This window comes from Triticum urartu, chromosome 7 (assembly GCF_003073215.2).
Source record: "Triticum urartu cultivar G1812 chromosome 7, Tu2.1, whole genome shotgun sequence".
Lineage (NCBI taxonomy): Eukaryota > Viridiplantae > Streptophyta > Magnoliopsida > Poales > Poaceae > Triticum > Triticum urartu.
In genome coordinates this window covers 714,301,811-714,324,135 of record NC_053028.1, presented here as the reverse complement: position 1 = coordinate 714,324,135, position 22,325 = coordinate 714,301,811, and positions in this window count along the sequence as shown.

The window sequence follows — 22,325 nt, the reverse complement described above, 5'->3', positions numbered from 1 at the left end:
ATTGCACGGAGGCGGCGCCCGTGCGTGAGCGGGAGGCTGGGGAGGGTCACGGACCTAGGGCTGAAGCTGTAGTGGACGCTGCACATGCAGTTTATTTCGCGTTTTTCTTCAATCGGTGGCCCCACAATTTTGGGGGGCCTGTGCGGTCGGCCACTTTGGCCCTCCTCATCGACGGGCCTGGCAGGCGCCACCCCTCCCGTGTGTTTAGGTAAGTGCTTTTTATTCGTTGCTCTCCAGCCACCCTTATAATTGCTAGCAACGACTTACAAGTATAATTAATTTCCTCTGTAGTGAGTATCATTTACTGATATGTTGCATCACCCTAATGAATTTCTGTTGATTCATTGCTACATCACAAATCCTAAATACATCACCGCAGGATGGATGCGCTCCCCTGCGTGGCACAATGGGTGGTGGGCAAGGCGCGGGCCTCCGTTGCTGATGGCGTGTTTGTGGCTTGGGTTGCCACCAAGAGCTTGGGTGTCAACATCGAGGCCTTAAGGATGGAACTGCTGTTCGTGAAGGCCACCCTCGAAACTGCCAGCTACAGGCAGGTCGATGGCAAGGCCATGCAAGAGCTCTTGGGTAAGCTGCGTGACTCGGCGCTCTCTGCCGAGGACTTGTTGGATGAGCTGGACTACTTCCGCATCCATGACGACCTCCACGGCACATACGATGCTGCAGACCAGCATGCCAAGGGCGGCGTCTGCGACCTTGCCCTCAACGTTGGTCACGCCTCCAAAGTTGTTGGCAAACTGACATTTGTATCTTCATGCTACTGGTCTGCTGCTAATCCTACAAGTGATTCTGGAGAAGATGCAGGGCCAAGGGCGGCGTCCGCGACCTTGCCCTCAACGTTGGTCACGCCTCCAAAGCTGTTGGCAAACTTACATTTGTATCTTCATGCTACTGGTCTGCTGCTAATCCTACAGGTGATTCTGGAGAAGATGCAGGACAAACGGTGGAGCTATGTAGCAGTCTGAGCCCCCCCCCCCCCCCCCCCCCCCCCCCCCCCCTCGGCCCAAATGCAATTTTTTTACTATGTAGTAATAGCCCATATCCACATACGCTAGAAGGCCACAAGCCCATCTTCACACCACTACCGGAATTTTCATATACATTGGGTGTCGGCGCCTTCGCCGAGAGCCAAAACACGGGCACTCGGCAAACTAAACAATGCCGAGAGTCACTCTTAGCAAACCGGGCCTCACGGCAACTGCTTACTTTACCGTCACTGGCTCACGGCGAACAAGCACCGAACAGCAAACAGCGCAGACGCCGAGAGCCACGCACAACAAAGAGGACCCACGTGGCATGTCCATTCGCACCCGGTGGCTCCGTCAGTTACTTCCGATATTAGCGAGAGTCGTTTTTCGACGCTCGGCAGACTATATGCCACATCCTATTTTCCTTTTCTGTGTGTGTTTTGCCATCTATGTTTTCGTCTGATATTTCATATCTTTTAGTGATAAAAGTTTCAAAAATGTCATGACTTGTGTTTTGTGTTAGATTTTTTCAAATCTCAACGTCTAAGCACTACTACCTCCGTTCCTTTATATAAGGTATATTATTTTGCCACGGTGCCCAAGGCACAAAATTACAGGGTATTTATCATGAAGTTATGCTTGGCTAATTTGTTCGTTAGTGGCAAGTAAATCAATTAGGCCTGGAAGGAAAAAGAGATACTTGCAATAGAGAGAAATTTTTTTACCGGGCCCAGCTACAAACAGTGAAGACCCCTAGACCTAGGGTTACGACCTGTACCGAGAGGGCTCTCGGTACATGCAGCTGTTACCGAAAACGGTTATCGACCCTCGGTACTGAGTAAGCCGCATCATATTTACCTTTTATTTCTTAGTGTATCTTTGCCACTCTCATTTAGTGATCTTATTTACTTGAAAAATACTAAGTTATCAAGTCTATTTGTTCAAATTGAAGTTATATACTCCAGGTATTAATTTGCTGAGCAGACCATTTCACTAATTCTATTTGTTTCACGCATAGCTAGAATGTATTACGACTAAAGAGTTCCTTATGCTAATACTTGCTGATCTAGACACACCCTGAATAATGATCACATGTTACCAGCCACAGCTCACACAGGTTGTGTTCTTTTCAAAACAAAGATACCCTGATGCATGACAAAGTTGTAGCGTTGACCTCAAAATTACGCTTCTATGGTAATACAACATACACTACAAACCTAAGAGTGGGTAGCTTCAGCTTGCTTCTGTATTATGCTTTCTCAATAATAATCTAACCCATGCTGGATTATATTACACATTAATCATGTTGAACGCTATATTAATCCTAAGTTTTGACTCTTATGATAATGAAATTAAGGTGAGGAACAACATCCTGCATTGACTAAAAAATTCATTTAAATAGTTTTATTTTTGTAATGTTTTGTATGTATTTTTACACAGGATAATGGTGCATGTGGCAGCGAGTTTAGTAGGGGCATAACAAACGAAAAGGGCGGGTGCGGCGACACACGTTCATGTGTCAGACAAACAGGCTGGACTTGGCATAGATATCAGCGAGCATGGTGCTGAGGTGAGAGTTGGAAGCATGGTTGTACATGACAATAAGCAGGTAGATGCGAACGGGCATGATGGGCAATTTCGCCAACGGTCAGGAGGATGGGAAGACCAAAGAGGAAGGCTGCACCAGGTATGCATAGATGATGCATGCCTCTACCCATTTGTGATGAAATGGTGCTAGCTTGAGGCAATTAGGCATAGTCTATTTGGACAGGTTGTCGACAGAGAAAAGTTCTACAGTTTGGCGTGAGGAATAACATAGCCAAGCATGCTGGTACTACAAGGCTCTATCTCTCATCGTGGACAAGAGCATACAATGCTTCAAAGTTTCATGGTAGTTTGCAAACTCTATTATTACGCCCAGTCTGAAATAAAATGGTGTCCCGCTTTATCCAAATCCTCGTGTGGTCTTTTTTCCCAGAGAAATCCTCGTGTGGTCTTCAATGTGGATTACAAGTTGACTTCACGTTTCAGTTTGTTTCGTTATCCCTTACCCTAACTTTTTCATTATCATTTGTAATCTCTTGCATATATCTAATTATCCAATGGGAAAGGAACCCACAAATTATGTGCTTACTGCTTGTAGGGTAATGTGGATTTAGGATAACACTGTATAATTTCTTCCTGGTTACACTGAACATATGGTCACCTTTCCTAATAAGTTGTGTTACATTAAAACGAAATTTGTTTGTTTGCTTGAGTGAATATATAAGTCTAATGTATACACAAATATTCTGTTTTGTGTTTCAAATTTGAAGTACGTGGTTGTCAGTTTTGTTGAGATGGATACGCAGGGTTGGGAGACAGATATGCCAGAGGCCGAGAGAGTGGATGAGGAACAAGAAGAAAACAGTTTTAACGGTAAAAGAATAATTATATCATCTCATGTGCACAAGAATTATGTTCCATAAAATGGTGTTGAACAACTAAATTTATATGCATTGTAACCCGTAGCAACGCATGGGCATTCTTCTAGTAGTGGTAAGGACCGGGTGCAGACTAGTGTCAGGCGCCAACCGTGATAGGTGGAGTGATAGGCGAGCATGTAGGGCCCACCTTCTGGCTGACTGGATGGATGAACGGTGGATTAGGATGTCACCAGGAGTGGTAGGCGAGCATGCAGGGGCCGCCTTCTTGCATATGGCACCACGGTGGATGAGCGTGAAAAGGTCAGTGTGTACTATGATCTCAAGCAGGAGATCAGTTGGGAGGGTCGTCGGGATCTCCGATGCCGCCAGACATATGTTCTTTCGCCGGAGTTTCCGTGGCGCTTTGGGTCGTGTGCGTTTGAGTTAGATACCTTGCTATAAGTAGTTATCTAGCTATACGAACCATTGAAAACGTATGTGGTCTTCGACTGCAGAATCATCCATTAATATTGTATAATCACCAAGGCGGCTTTTTTTGGACAACGGCATCAGCTACCTTATCCGACACAAGGACCCAAATAGGATGGCTTCGGTATGATCGAGCTTTCTTGATTGCATGGGACATGCATACATTTAGATATAAAATATCGAAATATGTAAGTGGCAACCGTGTGGCAGATTGCAAAACTGCCACACCCTCCCGATCTCCTTCCTTTCCCGCACGTCCTCGCTATCTCTTTTCTTTCCTCGCGATCTCCTTCCTTTCCTCTTGATCTCCTTCCTTTTCCGCCTTCCTGATTTCCTTCCTTTCAATCACCAGTTACGTCCCCACGCGCCTTTCAGATTTTTGGGCAAAAACAATGCTTTAATTGGGATTTGATCACTGGTCTGCAGGTAATCAACGAAGGGAGCCAACCATCTCACATATGACACTCATTGTTGAACAAGCTAAGGAAAATACTGTTTTTGACATGTTTTGCTTTTAATATTTTATCACTAAAAAACTTTTATTTCACCTATCAAACCTGACACATAAACTTTTCCCGTGGTAAATTCTCCATCACCACTACGATAAATGACGCACCACCAACATGATAACTTTTGTATACCACACGGTACATTATGTGTAAGTAGCATGGTCATAAGCATTGAAGGCGTGATAACTTTGGTGAAAGCATCGTGGTAACTTTGATCATTGGGAAGAAATTTGTTGAACCCCGGCCCCGGGTAATTTCTATAAATAGCACGATAACATTCACGCCATAGACCTGATAATTTAGATACAAACGTCGTGGTAATTTTAACCATTGGGGAAGAAAAATGTGAAAATATATCAGATAATTTATGTGTAAATAGATGGTAATATACGCAACGCACATCTGATAACTGAGATAGAAACACCATGGTAACTTTGACCATAGGGATTTTTTTTTTAAAAAATACTTCGGTATCTTCTGTGTAAATAGCACGGTACTATACCTCCCTCCCCTTGTATTTTTATGTGTAAATAGCATGAAAACATATGCACCGCGATAACTAAACACCATGATAAGTTTTTGACCCGTGGGGGGAAATTTTGCTGAAACATACCCTTGATAAATTTTGTGTAAATAGCATGATATTTTAAGCACCGCGGGCTTGATAGATTACCTAGAATCACCATGATAACCTTTTGTCCCGGGAAAAAGTTGTTCCAAACATTCCCGATAATTTTTGTGTGAATAACATGATAATATAAGCACCGCATAACCGATAAGTTACAATATAAACATGATGGTAATGTTTTACCAAAGGAAAACAGGTTGTTAAAAATATACACTCGCCTCGCGAGGCCTCTTAGATGAACACAACACATGATGTGCCACAGAAAAGCCACATAATGTTTAGTGTCATGAGGAGGCACATGTGCTCGTCGGTTGGCTCAGAAAAACGGCCCACTTTGACCTGCTATAGGCGTGATAAGTTACGGAAAAACATCGAAAAAGTTATGGAAAAAGTTACCGAAACACACCCAGGTTTTTAGGTGTAAGTACCATGATAATATACGAACTGTAGATCTGGTAACTCATGTACAATCCCCCATGGTAACTTTGACCAAGGACGAGGTTGATGTACATATATCCTGATAACTTATGTGTAAGTACCACGGTATTTTACACATCGAAGACCTTATAACACAGTGGTAACTTTGAAAGGGGTGTAGTTGTTGAAACATAGTACCTGGTAAGTTCTATGTAAATAGCACGGTAACTTAGGCAACACAGGTCTGATAACTTGCATGCGAATACCATGGTAACTTTGTCCCGAGGGAAAATCGTGGTAATTTTCTATACTTTTTTGTAGTAACACAATTGTAAAAAAAATCAAAACGATTAGTTTCTTTAGTTTGAGCAACAAATACCTAAGGGTGAGGTTGTTGTGGTGGCGCGCTTTGGTGCCAAGGAGGTGTGGGTTCAAATCCCACATGCGCAATATTTTTTTATCATGTGGTAGACATGAAGAAGTGGCAGTTTTCTCGGGGGTGGGCGCGCGAGATGTGCGGGAGAAGCAGGTTTCTCAGGCGAGCCTGCAAGGTCGTTCGGGAGAAGGTGGGGTCGAAGGAAGGGAGATCGTGTGGTATTTTAAAGTGAAAGAAGTAGAGGTGTGGTAGTTTTGCTTATATGGCACACATGTGCCAAATATCACAGTCCATAAAATATACATCCTTGTCCTATAATGTATATATGGAATGCATCCGATGTGGTATGGTCTTTATTACTCAAAATAAAATAAAATAAAATAAAATATGGACTAATCAAACACCACTCGATCAAGGTCGTGGTAAATACATTTGTAACATACTCTACCTACTTGGCTGGCTTGCTAGCTACGAGAAAACTTTCATGGCTTGTAGGTGAGATGGCAGGTCGATCTCAAACAATGGGGAGCAAGAGCCATACTTCTGCCTATGCATCTCCTTTTTCTCCATATCAAGAAACACGCAAGCTCGATTATGTACCTGCAATTCAACTATGTCTCCGTTCCCCTTTCCAGAATCATGAACCTCACGTAGTACATCAGAGCCACCTACAACAGGAGGGTCTGGGTACAATGACCGCATCTTCTCCTCTATATCAATCACACCTTCCAGCGCCCAACCACTAGCACCACCACCACTTGCTTGTACCGTGGGGATTTGTAGCCACATGGATATCATGAACCCATCTATAGTGATCAATTTTAATACGTTCCCGTCTGACAACGTTGCCAAGTGGAGCTGCTTTTCATTGCAGTTGGTAGGTGTGAGCTTCACCAGTCCCGACATCTTCGTCCTCACATCATAGGTGAGGATTTGTTTGTTGTGGTCCGCTAGCCAGTGAAGAACGCCACCGTGGAGGATTGCGGGTTGGCTGTAGTCACAGACTGACCACCACAGGGAGTCACGGTGCCTGCCGTAAGTAGCGAGAGGCCCCCAGGTACCAGAGGATGATGTGGCGGTGTGTACTTTGATGCTCTTACACAAGTTGCGATCCATGAAAAGCAGCATGAAGGAGCAGTCAATGCCATCCGCGGCGGTGAGCAGGATGTACTCATGGAAGGAGGTGATGCTAATCTGGACATAGGGTGATTTTGAGAGGAAGGTGGTCTGGCCTGTCATGGGATTGTACACGCACATGTCCAAACTGTGCTTGTACTTCTGTCGCATATTGACACGTAATTGGCGGAGGACGATGAGGCCGCCGCGGAATGCAACTGGACTGTATTGGCTGAGGAAGCTGGCCGTGCGGCGTGACATAAAGGGCGAGACATGGTCATGGCAAAAAGACGCAGCGGCGGCCGTGACTGGGTGGACCAGAGTCAGAGTTAGGGGCCGTTTGTGATAGGTGGGGAGGTAGGCGAGGATGGAGGGAGCCACGTGTTGTGTGACGCGGCGAAGTTATGCTGGGCTTAGGATGCCACGACGGAGGTGCTTGCAGGTGGCAGCGCAGCGGACGAGGGTGAAAAGGTCGGTGCACGCTACGATCTCAAGCAGGAGATCGCCTGGGAGCGGCAATGGTGCCGTGTTCTCTGTCGCCGGTTTCCCCGCACGTATGCTGTTTCGTCGGCGTTTCCGTGGAGCCATGGGTGTCGTGTGCCTTGGCTAGCTTAGTAGCGGCTGGAAACCACGTTAAATATTGATTGAAACAGGCCAAACCGAATTTATGTGGATAACGGGATCCGGTAGCAGTTCTGATCGGACACGGGAACACACATAATTACGATCGAGCTGGTCCGGCACATGCAAACAAGGAAAAACGAGTTTGAGTTGGCCTGGTAACCAAACAAAATCGATTCGGTTTGTTTAATGGTGGCTGCTACAAATTAACCGGCTGATCTTTGGCAAAGATCAGCCGCCTAGCAAAGCCGTCCGATTTGCCCCGCGAGGATGGATTAGAGCCACTTGATTTCTGCTTCGATCATCGCTTACGTCTCCCCCAGCTTATCTAACTCCAGCGCCCGTGAGATCCGTGGACAGCATCACGGACATTACGTCGTTCCAGCTCTATCGCCGGCAAGCAACACCTGCGTTGCAGCTCTGTCGCCGGCGAGCAGCACCATGGATGCTGCGTTCGAAGCTTCGTGCCGACGAGTAGCACCATGGATGCTGCGTTGAAGCACCATCGTTGTTGCATTGCAGCTCTATTGCCGGCGAGAGCGCCATGTATGCTGCATTGAAGCTTAGTCGCCGGCTAGCAGCACCATGGATGCTGCGTTGAAGCACCGTCGATGATGCGCTGAAGCTTTGTTGCCGGCGGGCAACGCCATGGATGCTGCGTTGAAGCTTCGTCACCGGCTGGCAGCGCCATGGATGCTCCGTTGCAGCTTCCGCCACCGCCACATCCGCAGGTCGCAACACCACGCAGTTGCATTGCGGCTCCGCCATCGCCGCACCGGAGACGGCGCACTCTGCTCGGCACGGCGGTGTCTCCTCCAACTCGGGCTCTATGCTTCACCTCAGCACCGCGCGGCAGCACCTGGTCACGGATTGAAGCCCCATGGCAGCGCAGGCAACTATGCGTGGGCTGTATGGTGGTTCGTGTTGGGAGCTCATTCCCATGGCTAGCTGCGATTGAAATGTGCCAATGTGCTTTAGAAGGAGCAAATTTGGTTTTATATATTGGAATGTAGATGTGGAAATGAAATGATTATTTCTTATTTCTAATATAAATCAATACTATGATTGTTAATTTTTAATTCAACAAATATTGGGCAGCCAGAGATTTGTAGATTAGCAAATATTATACGCTTAATATCTTTATTTGGGGTGAACTTTATTTATCGGTATGTTAGTATTTTTTTCAGGATTAACAAATTTTTGATAATTAGACATCTCTTACTCACCAGGTCACCCGCAGAAGATTATGCTCGTTTCTAATCCTCCCTCTCTGTGTACTCCCAAGGCATGACCTTTTGAACCATCGTTTAGTTTCATTTCAGCAGTAGTATGTACAAGTTCAAAAATATTGATTTGTTTTAAAAAAGGTTCAAAACTCTCAAATATCCCACAAGGAGAACATGGTAGATCCATGTCGTGACTGGTAGTTGTTTCCTTGACTTCAAATTCAGAGTTTATTTGAATTCTTAACAACGGTATTTGTGTGAAAGTGAACATAACTGCATCTTTCGGCGACACCACACACGGTTTGCAGTTGCTTTCTTCTTTCCTTCAAGCATGTCATCATTAGCGTGCCTGAGGTGATCCGACAACTGGTGTTTTCTCTCCCATGACTTTCTAATCTGCAAACAATTTTTTGTTCCCTCGTCATGCTACACAAGGGTGGCACTTGGACCATGCATCTACCTGACATGAATATACTTCCATTTTAGATTTCAATTTTTTTAGTAATTGATGTCTTATTCTAGGCAATTCTATTTAAAAAAAATTATTTAAACTTGCTAGGTTTCTTGACGATGTGTGGTAAGATGTCTGCTCTCAATCAAATTCGGAATTCTTGAGAAGCTAAGGATGTTTCTCTTTTTCATAATATTTAGAATATTTGTCAGGTATAGCTGCAGCTATTTTTACACGCTTTATCAAGTTATGTTTCTGCGATGATTGGCCAAGTTAATTCCCTTAATGTTCGTTATCGATGTCTCTTCACTTGCATCATCCACATTTGTCAGTGGATCCATGACACAACTGCCTCCCAACAAACTTGCCGGAGCTACCGTCGTCCCAGCACAAGAGCCCATCCCAGTGGAGCTGCGCCATCCGCGCACATGTGGTGCAACAGTCCCATGGTGTCCTGGCTTTGAAGCCGGAGCTGTGCTTGCTGCCGTCCTTAGATTCATGCACATCCACATATGCACCATCCGTGCACATGAGGTGCAACAGTCCCATGTGGTCCTGGCTTTGGAGCTGGAGTTGTGATTGCCGCCGCTGCGAGATATTCATGCACATCCACGTATGTGCCTAACCTTGCTGCTTCTAGCTAATGCGATTTTGGCACATGCAATGCAGAAGAGGCATGTGACAAATTCCATTTTTCCCACGCGTCTTTCACTACTTTTTTCACATCTGTTCATTATGCATGGTTACAGTAGTGAGATGCCATGTTAGGAATGATTAACCATCACGAGGTGTATATAAGGTAAAGTAAACAATACCTGTATTGTTACATTCTACTGCCGGAAGTGGCTTATTTTCTCTATATTAGAGGTTCATGTTCCAGTTAATTCCATTAGGTAAAGTTAACTGCATCTCAATTTGGTATGGTTTTCACTTTGTCAAGCTAGAATTAGGGCTGCAGGTGGAATGGTGGTCAAGTGAAATGCACATAAACTATCTTGAGTACTTGTGAGTGCCTACATCATCTTAATGCCAATGGTTCTTTGCTAAGAGAAAATATATCTCACAATATCGTCTGATCATGCCTACCTGCTATTTGTATATATTGCACTATTTGGTATAAAATATATATATACATGCCATAATCTGAACAGGGGAATGAACTAGGTCGAAACATATAAGAAGTGACTAATGATCATGTGAAGACATTACGAAGGAGGATGGGGTCATATTAATAGACGGTTCTATCTACTGGTGGTTCAAACATGAAGTCTGAATTTCCTCAGATCTATTGGTGCTTCAAGTTACTTCTCTTCTGCCATATCATATCGGTGCTAGGGCAAAGGTTTAGTGCCTTGATCTTAAAAAAAACTGTTACTCCTACAGTTTGGTCAACCATTTTTTTATTAGATTACCATGCATCATACTAGTTAAATGCATGTAATTTACATGGTGGACCTTTCTTTTGACCACGCGCGGGGAATCCTGCTTTCCTTTATGTTGCTTCTCTGATTAAACAATTTAGACCACCAAACATATGTACATTCATTATTATTTTTCCAAAGAAGTATGGATACAGTCCAATTAGAATTACGTGAGGATCAACTCTGTTGTAGCGAACACTATCTCTTGGATTACGGTGTAACAAGCTAACAAGGAAGGTACCTCCAAAGAAAGAAAATGGGAGGTTACTGTGGTGGCGTATGTTCTATGAAATATGTGGTACCTTCTATCTGGACCATCGGTTGTTGTCATTGTTCCGATGAAGATGAAATATATGGAAAGATAGAAACAGACATAGTAGCATGTTGCACAGCGTGGCAGGGGGTGCTTTGCGCCCTCTTAGTGCTGACCTCCATACTCGTGTCAGTCTACAGCATATGACGATACAAGGGATTAGGCAACACTGATGGCGAAGGAAACAAGAGACTCCCGGGGAATTATATCCAGTGGCTCTGCTCCTGGTCTGCCACATGCGGATCTGATTTGGCAGCTTATTTTTGGCCGTCGGTGTCCTCCGCGAGGTTTGGCTAGCCTTTTTGCGCCTCTTCATTGACGGGCAGTCCTTGGTTGGTGGTTTTGCCAACGTCGATATGGGTCGTTGCAGGTGTGTTTGGAAGCTTGGGTGAAAACCATGTTTCAGCCTACGGCCTTTCAACAACAATGGTGACTTCTGTCGGCGTCATGGACATTCTTGGAAGCATCGCTGTTTTGATTCCTCATCCCTCGCTCACAGGCCAGTTGCTCTAACTCCGTGGGAAACACTAGATCCGTGTGATCAGACGAAGGTGACACCTTAGTGTCGCGTTCCCTCTTGAGGGCTTAATCTTTGGAGCAAGGCATTGGCTTGATGGACAGGTGGAAGATGGTGGTGTTGGCATCTAGGTTGTGGCAACGATGGCGATGGCCAGCGATGTTGGAGGGTGGTAATGGTTGATAGTCGGCTCTTCGCCGACGTGTCAGTGCGACTATCTCGGGTTGTTTCATTGTAGTGAAGTCAAATTTGGGGCGGTGGGCTCCTTTGGCAACAATGACAAGCAGCAGGTGGTCTGTTCAGTGGTCTTCCATGGCGCCAGGCGTGTGTGGTTCTCCTTTGGAGCTCCCCATTGGAGTTGGAGCTGCGCTGCCTTCCATGCGGGTGGCTGGGTATGGCATAGATCTTATTGGTTTCCACACAACCTCTACGGTGAAGGTTGTGTCGAGGTTGTCTTTGGCAAAGTCAGAGTCACTTGCTCAGAGACTAGGGAGGGCGATGACGCCTGTTGGGGAGAAGACATGACGATGAAGCCAGAGTGTATCTTGGTAAGGTCCTCTTTGTTGAGGTGTGTGTCGATTATCTTTGGTGTGCCGCTTGGCGGTCTGTGATGGTTTTATCCTAGTTTTTAGTTAATTAACTAGACATCTCTCTTCTACTTAATTACCTGATGAGGCAAAACTTTTGCCTCCGTTTCAAAATAAGAAGATAGTTTTGGAGGCTTGAATTGCAAATACCCAAGCCCCTACCTGATCGGACAGTCTTCTGTCCTACCTCTGAATTGGAGATATATTATTGCTGTATATGAAGTATAAATATTCAGATATGTATGCTGCCACCTAACTTATTTTTACAGATTTATTATCTATTCATAAATTAATCTGCCAGAGATCGGTAGACAGTCAAGTGTAGTGGATTGATACTTGGAGTTTAGTACTCAAAATCCTTCTAACTTCTCTATCTGGTTGTATTTTTTAGACTGCTTTGAGAGAAGAACAAGTACTGTTAGTCATTTCTGACATGTATAATAAAATACTAGAGAAGTGAATGGATAGTTCATTTAGTAGTGTGTTAATAGATGACAATTTCTTTCTTTCCATTCAACCGGAGTATATCCTGATATGTTTAGTCTGTTCCCAAAATAATTTGTAAAGTAGCTTTAACAATTATACACCTTCTTTGTGTATTAGTACTCTGTTTTTTGGGCAGCTGCAAGAAGTCAGTTTATCATACATGTGAAAATGAGTTTATTTACTTGCACAGTTGCTTTTATCATTTAACAAAGATGTGAAGCTTGGCCAAGGCACTTATATTGAGGCATAAAAGGCTCGAAGCACTGTATGTAAAGTGGTGCCCTTTGATGTATATTCATTTGTCAACTAATACATGGTCATACTAGAGAAGTACGCACATGCAAGTGCCCTAACAGGTTCTAAATGTGTACTTGAACGAATACCTGGATGAACTCTTGAAATTGAGCTAGCAGTTCCTTGATCTCTCGGACAATTTGACCATTCACCGATAGGTCTCTCTGGACGTTATTGATCTTCCCTACCGCTGACATTGAGTCCATCTCGAGCACCACTTTCTGGACTTCATTTTCTTGAGCAAGTAGAACCCCTCGGCGACACGCCAGAAGCTCTGCAAGTTCCGGATCCGCATCAACTGGGAAAAAATGACTCACTCCTGCCACGGACGAGCCATGGTGGTCCCTGAGGACCGCTCCACCTCCTCCCGATCCACCTTGCTTAGTTAGAGCTCCATCTATGTTCACCTTCGACCATCCTTCATCAGGTTTCGCCCAAGTTTCCATGCTCCTCTGAACTTGTGGTCTTCTTGTACTCTCCTTGATCGTTTGCCACTCCTCGTCAAGACGGGTAACTCTATCTGCAATGAGCATAGGGCTTCGATCTTGGAACATTCCCTTGCATTGTTTCTCGCGAGCCACAACTCGTACGACGCCCGCATCACCACTCTCTTCTCTTCTTCGGAAGATGTGCCGAGCCAGTCTAACACCCATGATTGCATGCTCTGTATGCCCTCGACGTGCTTGGGCAGCTGTGGCAGGGGCGTTGTTATAGCTCTGGATAGAGCTTTCCAGAACAACAGCGAGTGTGGGCATCGCCACACTCTATGCGTTATCATTTCTTCTCTACCACATGTGATGCAGAAAACCCCAGGCTTGACATGTGTCGTAAGAGTTCATAGCCAACAGCCAGCCCATTTTTTAACATCCACCAGCCATGGATTTTAACATCCGCAGCCCATAACTCCATCCAACTCTTATGATCCGCAACTGAACTCGACGAGGAGGCCAGTGCCTTTCTCGCCATCTTCAGCGCCATATCGTCATTTTAATACAAGAAGCAAGCAGTGTCCCATAACACAAATACCTACTGTTTTTGCTGAGTAGAAAATTCATTACTTATGGGGGCATCAAGAAGACCTCTCTGCACAAAGGATTCATTACCTGAGCGAGGCATACAATTCAAGCAGCCTTTCACAGTTTCACCTTAACCCATAGCATATAACCATAAGATTTTATTCTCGAAATATAGGACCGCACCACCCTGTACAAAGGAAACAAGAGTTTTACAGCAGGTAAGTGGCTAGGGTCGCATAACTATGAGAAAATGAAGATAAAGCACAACCTGATCATTCAACAGGTAAGACCGAATTTGAGGTGTGGTCACTAAATTGAGCATTTGTTTCCCCATTGGACATGTCGGAATTCACAAACATCCAAAAAGAGAAGATAATGTATCGGCCAAACTATCAAAATTAGAAATTATCTGTCAGGCACAACAAATGCACCAATCCATCAACCTAGACAGCAATATTAATAAGAAGTTATTTTTTTTCCAGCGAACAACCCCGAATTTGACCACTACTCTTACTAAGAAACAAGTCAAGTATGTTTCTACTTCCTTAGTATCAATCCAGGAACTCATTACTCTGCAGAGAAGCTCCATTCAGGCAGAACAATCTGAGGAAACATACGACAACCAGAAACAGCAAGCGAAGCAAAGGAACCAAACCTGAGGCACCCGAGGAGGAATTCGCCATCTGTGCCGCCTGACCCAAACGATACCCGGCTAGAATTGAGGAGCACGAGGACGATATGCTGACCCCATGCGCAGCTCCACGGATCTTGCCCCTCGAGGAGATCAATCAGCGCTCCGCCGTGGTGCATGTGCGGTTCGCAGGTCAACCGTGGGCGGTGGGTGTCAGAACAGCGGTTGGGGCAGTGTACGGCCAGGCGAATCTTGCGGGGCGACGATGGCTGTTGCGTGTGTGTGCGTAGTTCCCATGAGCGGGGACCTGCGGTGTGACTGCCGCATGCGTTAGCTGGGCGCAGGGCGGCGACACACGACGGTGCTCGGCCCCTTCACTACTCCTGCCACTTCTATAACTCACGGTGGCGAGTCGGCGACGATTCTGCTGAGCCAACGCTGTCTGAATGGAAGCAGAGACAGCAGGAATGGAAAACCTTATCTCTTTGGTCATTTTACATTTTAGCACTTATCCTTTCCCTTATTTAGAAGTGTTCAGGCACACTTCTAAATCAAATCATTCCTTTTTATGCATTCTTTAATCATATGAACCCGTACAACTATTTTTGGCATTCCACCACAGTCGATTGGCGAAAGAAATGAATGTGGTTATTGACATAGCATGAAGTATGATTTCGGCATGTCATACGATTTTCAAAAATTCCAAGGTGATTACCAAATTTACGTTAATTATGCACATACACTTTATTATAAGGGCTAGGATATACACTGGACCAAAAGATTTGCTTTGAATTAAAAAAATTTGTCTAAAGTTAAGAAATATTTTGATTAACAGTTTTGATGTTGCTATGTATCAGTTTGTTCTTTGACATATTGTTCTTTCGTTCTTGATAGAAATCGACATGACATTATTTGATCTACTATTTTAACAAATGGAACTTTGCATATAAAAATTTACATGAAACATGCCGAGGAACATCATTATGTAACATCACAAAAGAGTAGAATATATGGGAGGGCAATGAGGGAAAGTATGCTTGACTGAATTTTTTTACTTCTACTTTAACTCGCAAATTGATCAGTTCTGAATTGTATGCATATCATATTGATGCCTCATTTATTTGTTCAAAATCATTGTTGCATTTTTTTTAGAATTGGAGGAGAACCCCCGGCCTCTGCAGCTAGACGATGCATGCAACCACTTTATTAATTATTCACACAACACCTTACAAAGTCATACAATAGTAAGACTGAAGCCACCGTCTAGGCAACAAAAGTGTCGCTACTCCTATCCAAGTGATGAAGGGATGCTGATAGTCTGGGCCTAGTACCAAACAGACCTCGCAGCCAAACCTAACATCTAAGACCTGAGGTCCCAACCAGGACGCCTGCCGGGTATGGGTGACCTACCAGTCCGGCGCACTCCTCAACCGGGACGCCTGCCGGGTCTGAGGCCGCCGCAGCCACCTACCACCAATCCATCTTTAGAGCTGTACTTCTGCATCTACCTTGCCCGGTCGAGCTACCGTCGACGCCACCACGACGCCAGACCACGTCACCCTCCTGCGCGAGTCGATCTCCGCGCATCGGACGCAGAGTCACCACAACGCCATGCCGCCGAGACCCGCCGCCATCAATGAGTGAGATGCCGCACCGCTCCACCAAAGAATCCGTCCTCTGGTCCTGCATCCAGCCGCTGCTCAAAAAACGATGCCGCCATGAGGAAAAACGATACCAAAAGCACCGCCATCGCCCGATCCGGAAACTCCGGATCTAGGTTTTCACCCAGAGCAGCGCAAAGCAAGTCGACGGAAGCTGCAGAGGCGATGTCTTCAACAAGATAACGACACGAAAACGCCGCCATCGCCCGCCATGACCCGAGTCATAGCACGGTTTTCATCGGAAGCCTCGTCTCCCCACTCTATGCCGGGACTGAATGCGACAATCCACAACCATCTAGCCGACCACCTTCAGCGAAGAAGATGGCCACCACCTCCACGCCCAGGGCTGGAGCCCCTGACGTCCTTGTGTCACATGCCTAGTCCAGAGGCCGCTTGCCGCGCCGGAACAAAGGATGCGCAGGACGGCTCGAGGAACCACCATCCAGATCCGAATGGGATCCAGATCAGACACCCTAGCCGTCGACATGATCTTTTCGTCGCCGCCGCCAGCACAACAACCCTGGTCGCCAACGTCCTACGCCACCGTCCTTGAATCGGCCGGAGTGGGTCGCCGCCACCCAGATCCGATCGCCGGCCGAGGAAGATTGCCGCCGTCGCCGCCGCGGCCCGCAGGCTTAGCCTGCGATGCCCTCGGTGGTGGCGGGAGGAGAGGGTGGCCCGGCGGGGAGGAGAGGGAGGCCCAGCGGGGAGGCCCCGGTGCGGTGTGGCGCCGCCGCATGGGGGAAGGAGGTCACGGGGGGCTAGAATGGGGGAGAATTTCACTTCCCTGGCCTCTGCACTAACTAGCACCAACTAGAGATGCATAGGGCCATTTTAGTATGAGTACCAAGATAAACATGGTCCTCAGAATTTTTTAAATGAGTATCAAGATATTTTTTGATGAGTGGTTCCACCACACACCAAACTTGATCCTCAATAAATGGGCAAAACTCCTGTGCATCACCTGTCAATTCTAGGAATTGAACTCGGGTCGTTAGGCTGCACAACCGCATGCCCAACTACTGAGCCAAGGCTCTCTTTGCAAAAAAAAAAAATCATTGTTGCATGCACTGTCGCTAAGCACTTGTAGGTCGCATGGAACAATTTGCAAATGCTTTACATCATTTCATTGGAGGATCCGATCTGGCGGAAGGCTCTACAAGAATGATATAAGCTACGAATGAATGTAATGTGGCCGGTCTTGCTTGAAAAAAGGGGAATGTATAATTTCCATCTTGCAAGATGAAGCACTCATGCTGATAATAAATATATCATTTGCAACGTGTTCCTGTGCATGTCTTGCTTTTTTTACTACAAACTCATGCTCATAAAAGTCTTATTTTTATCACATGAAATAAAAATAATATACACGCACATATAGTGTATCGACGGGACGTGGCGAGCACTATTCTGGAGATCTTTACTTTTGACTTTATTTGAGTGTTTCTTTCAATGACCAAACTAAAAATTTATATAAAAGATAAATATTTTCTTATGTAAATTTCTGTGACCAAAACAATTTGCTTTTGAGAGCCTCAAGTTATAGAACAAATTCCATCTGTAAGGTATCAACAGTGCATATATGCGACGACTTCTCTGTTGTGGTGCCCCTCCGTATGTACCCACAACGTCCATTTACTGAAGATCGTATCATCAGTTACACGGGTGTGCGCCCACCTATGGGTCTTGCCACCGTAGGGATTCCCGTCGTATCAGTTCCTTTTCAGTAAACCATGTTTAGTGAGAATAAGAGAATCTTCTCCGAAATGTAGAACTATCTCTTTTCCATTTTACCTGTATGTTATATGTGAGGTAGCTATGAATGAAAGCCTTTTTTCCTTTATTTGTGTTCTGATATAAATGGTATATGCATGCAAAATATTCGAATGCATATAATACGTCTGTCTCAACGGGCGCCGCGTGCCGCCCCGCGGGGTTCGCTAGTATTGATTAAGTCATGGCTAAAATAAACAAAATGGAAGTTGGAGGGTTGATTGAAAAGCTGAAATAGTTATTCAAAATAACCAGTTGGGAGCTATTGTGCAATTTTCCTATAAAAAGTAAGGCGAAGTATCAAGTGAAAACGCCCATTCGGTACAAACTGAAAACTACCCTCGTGCGCCACTGGATCGAGGACGTACGGTGCGGACCAAAGGTGGAAGCTAACCAGCCACTTAACCTCAGTTTTGCAGCTAACCCCCTGCCCTTACGTCCTTGCTTGGTTACGATTCACCCCAAAAAAAAATGAATCGCGCTCATATCACTACCGAAATCAGGGGCTATGCCTACGGCCCAAGGCCATCGGCATATGCCACAATGCCGTCGGCATAGGCCTATGCCTACGGCTGCCGTCGGCATACCCCCATCGGCGTAGAATACGTCAGCGTATTCTGTCAGGCCGTTGGCATACTAAAGCCGTCGACATAGCTGTCTATGCCGACGGCTTCCGTACAGACGTCGGCATAGTTTCACCGTCGGCAAAAAAAGGACAAGACGGCAGCTGACGGCGCCGTCGCTAAGTAAAACCAACCAGGAGCTGCCACATGGCAAAACTATGCCTACGGCTTTGCCGTCGGCATAGATTTGCCACGTGGCAGCTCATGGTTGCTCCTGGCTGAGTACTAAGCCTACGGCAAAGCTGTAGCATAGATGATCTATGCCGACGGCTTTGCCATAGGCATAGTCCTCGGCCAGGAGCTACCACATGGCATTTATGCCGACGGCTTTGCTGTAGGCATAGGTGCAAGCATATATTCATGAATAAATAAGACAAGTGATGTTGCAAAAACTGAATAAAAGAAACTATATTCATAATAACTGAAGCATTGCAATTATTTGGCCTGAATAATAAACAATAGACTTTATTAATGTGAATGTCAACTACAAGCATTCAGGAATTACACTTAGAGGAAAAGGAAATAAAAGAAGAAAGGAAAAGTCCTAAACTAAACCTATACTAAACTATCTACTTCATCTTCTGCTTCTTTCTTCTAGTTCATCAACCTGCAAAACAAGAAACAACAAATAGGAAAAACTTGATTAAGGTTAAAATGTAGCATTCCCCTTAGGGAAATGCCTTTGCTGTAGGAGCTAGCACTTAGGAGTTTGGAAACATTAGTCAAACCCCAATCAGATTAAGTTGATAAAAGAAACATTAGAAGAGAGCCAACACTGCATAAATGGAGGCAATGAAATAGTAACCAGCAAGGCCAAAAGGAACAGGTTCAATTGGCAGTAAGGAATAACCCAATAGAGAAGTAAAGCCAACAAAGTATAGATCAAAGCTAGACCCAAAGATCAACTCAAATTAGCACTAACTCCATGATTAGGGGATCCCTCGATTAAGCTTGGGTTAGTTTTCAGATGAAATCCAACTAACCCACTACTAACCAACTAACCCAGAGGTAGGGTTTGAAGTAGGGATTGTCCTCAGGCAACCTAGTAGTGCTAGGACTATTGCATCATTGGATCAAGTAGTGCAGCATCTGCTGTTAAGTAACGATGAGAGCCTCAGGACACCATCATTGGCATGGCAAGATTAAGGAGCACCTGTTCTTATCAGTGAGAGTGTGTGAGAGAGAAAGAAAGTGAAGACACCAGTGTAGCATCTGTTCAAATCAGATTTAAGAGAGAGGGAATTGGCAAGGAAAGATACAGTCCATAACCTGCAAGAATAAATAGGCCATTGATAGCACATTTACTAAACATCTGTCGTAAGCAGAAGTGCAGAAAACATACACCCACTTACCCATGGGTACTATTCTGTATATAGGTACACAAGCACAACACATGGACCTGGTATAGATAGGAGTATAAGCATGCATCTAAATCATCTGAAACATCTGAAATAGCTAAAGCAAAGAAAGAGTTAACACTACATGCAACCATGAGGACTATATCCTGTACAATATACAAGTAAACCACCAGTAGATGATGTACTAAACCATACAAGAAATACCAATACATGGTATTTAGATAAAGACTAGTATATATCAAACACACATACCAGCTTGAAAGAGAAACTATAATTTTATACTACTACAGGAGCAAATCATGAACTACACAGAGTAATTGCAGTAAAGAGATGAATCAGTATATGTTGATCAATAAGAACGTTACAGCTATATAAAAATGAAGGACTATATCCTTTATAAGATAACAAAGAAACAGTAGCACTTGTACATATGAATAAATAGAACCAACAGCCAACTAATAAAGAAACTAGCATGTGCTATATGACAGGAACAATAACATCTATAAGACCAAGATAACTGCAGTGATAGACCAACAGTAGCATAGAATTTCTTGTAATCAGTCCATAGACATGAACTAGAACTAGAATATGAACATGTAAAGCAGCAGGAGCATAAGTAGACCAAAGTCTACATTGCCAAATCCATAAAGATAGCACAGTAATCAATTGAGCTAATAATAGGTGAGCGAACGTTCACCAAGCACTAACAGGACACGCGGAGCAGCATCAAATCGACCATGACATGCCCGAAGAGAGTAGTACGAGCAGGGGAGCAGAGGGATTGAGGAGCTTACCATAAGCAACGCCACCACCATGGTTGCGGTGTGGCCAAATCACCATCGTCGCACGGTGGCAGGCGATAAGGTAGTCGAGGCTGACGGATCTGGGGCAGTAGCACCACAGGCAAAACCCAGGAGGCACTGGTGCACAAGGAGGCACGGGAGGTGGCGCAGGTAACTAGATCCATGAGCAAGAGCACGCCGACAACAAACCTCTCCCCACCACCGAAACCCTAGAGAGGGAGAACTGATGGGGGCGACCACGAGCGGCAGGGAGAAGCGAATCGAATGAGTGGAGGAGGTAGAGCGGCTCAACGAGGAGCCCTGCGTAGCTAGCTCAGCGATAGAGCTCGCCGGAGTAGGCTGGAATCGGCCGGCGCCCGAGGCGGCGATGTGAGGTGACGAAAGAGAGAAGGGGATCGAGAGATAGGGGCTGGGGATCGAGAGAGAGGGGGGCTCGGGATCGAGAGAGAGGGGCTCGGGAGCTCGCCGGTGCCTGACCCGCCGCCCGCTGGCCTCGCCGTCGCCGAGGTGAGGTGGCGGCCGAAACCCTAGCTAGCACAGGGGACGATGGAGGGCGGGAGCGCCGATTCTGGACGGAGGGTAAGGAGGCGTGGAGCTTGGGGAGCTCGGGGGGAGTGCTTCCCGTCGCCGGAGCTCACCCGAATAGGCCGACGTGGGTGGTGGCGGCGGCAAGGGAGAGGGGCTCGTGGGGGAGAGAGGAGCGAGGTCGCGAGACAGAGAGGGAGGAGGAGTTCGGTGGAGTTGGGTGGGCTCTATCTCATGGGCTCTTTTTTTCTCCTTTTCTCTAGATGGATGGATGGATGGCTGGATGGATGTGGGGTGGAGAGCTAGATGGATGGATATGCGCCACGTCATCGATCCGTGGCACAAACGTTTCCACCAATAGGAATCAAGGTCATGCAATTGTGTTCTCCCTTTTGTTTTTCTTCTAAATTTTTTTACTCTCTTGTACCGCTGAAGGAGGGCAAGTGCTAACCGCGTCCACGCCGGTGAAGGGTCTGGCGTCCTCTCGCCTCACCGCCATCGGAGCAGCGCTAGAGGTGGAGGCCACCGAAACCATAGCCACGAGGTAGGGTTTTGGGTGGACGGAAGGAGCGGATCCTGACGCATGGATGGACACGGCAGGACGAGGTCCGGCGGACCCGGCTGTCGGCGATCTATGAGGGGAGAGGAGGATCACAGCGGCATGCTGGATCCAGCCACTTGTAAACTGCACCATCTTCGAGTTAGTATCTGACTATCGAGAGGGAACGTGTCCGGTTTATGAAGGAAGTGTGTTACCCGTTGCTCCATTGACCTCGAAACTTCCCGTGCTCTTAAAGGGGGGCATTTCATGACACTTTCCCGGGCATGGCATTTTTTGGGACCGTCTGGAATATTTGAGGCATTTACTGCATCTATAGGGCTTTAATGTGGAAAATTGCAGATCTGCACGGCGGCCACCTGAAATGATGTCAATAAGTGGTTAATTTGTAAATCATATATGATGTCTTTGCAGTATGCGTAGGCCTAATGCAACCAAAGGAGGAGGAGCCATACCACTAGGGGGCGAATGTACCTTAGCGGCATGTCGGAAATCCTCGGGACCTCGCACGGTGTCGTCATATGGCCCTTGTAA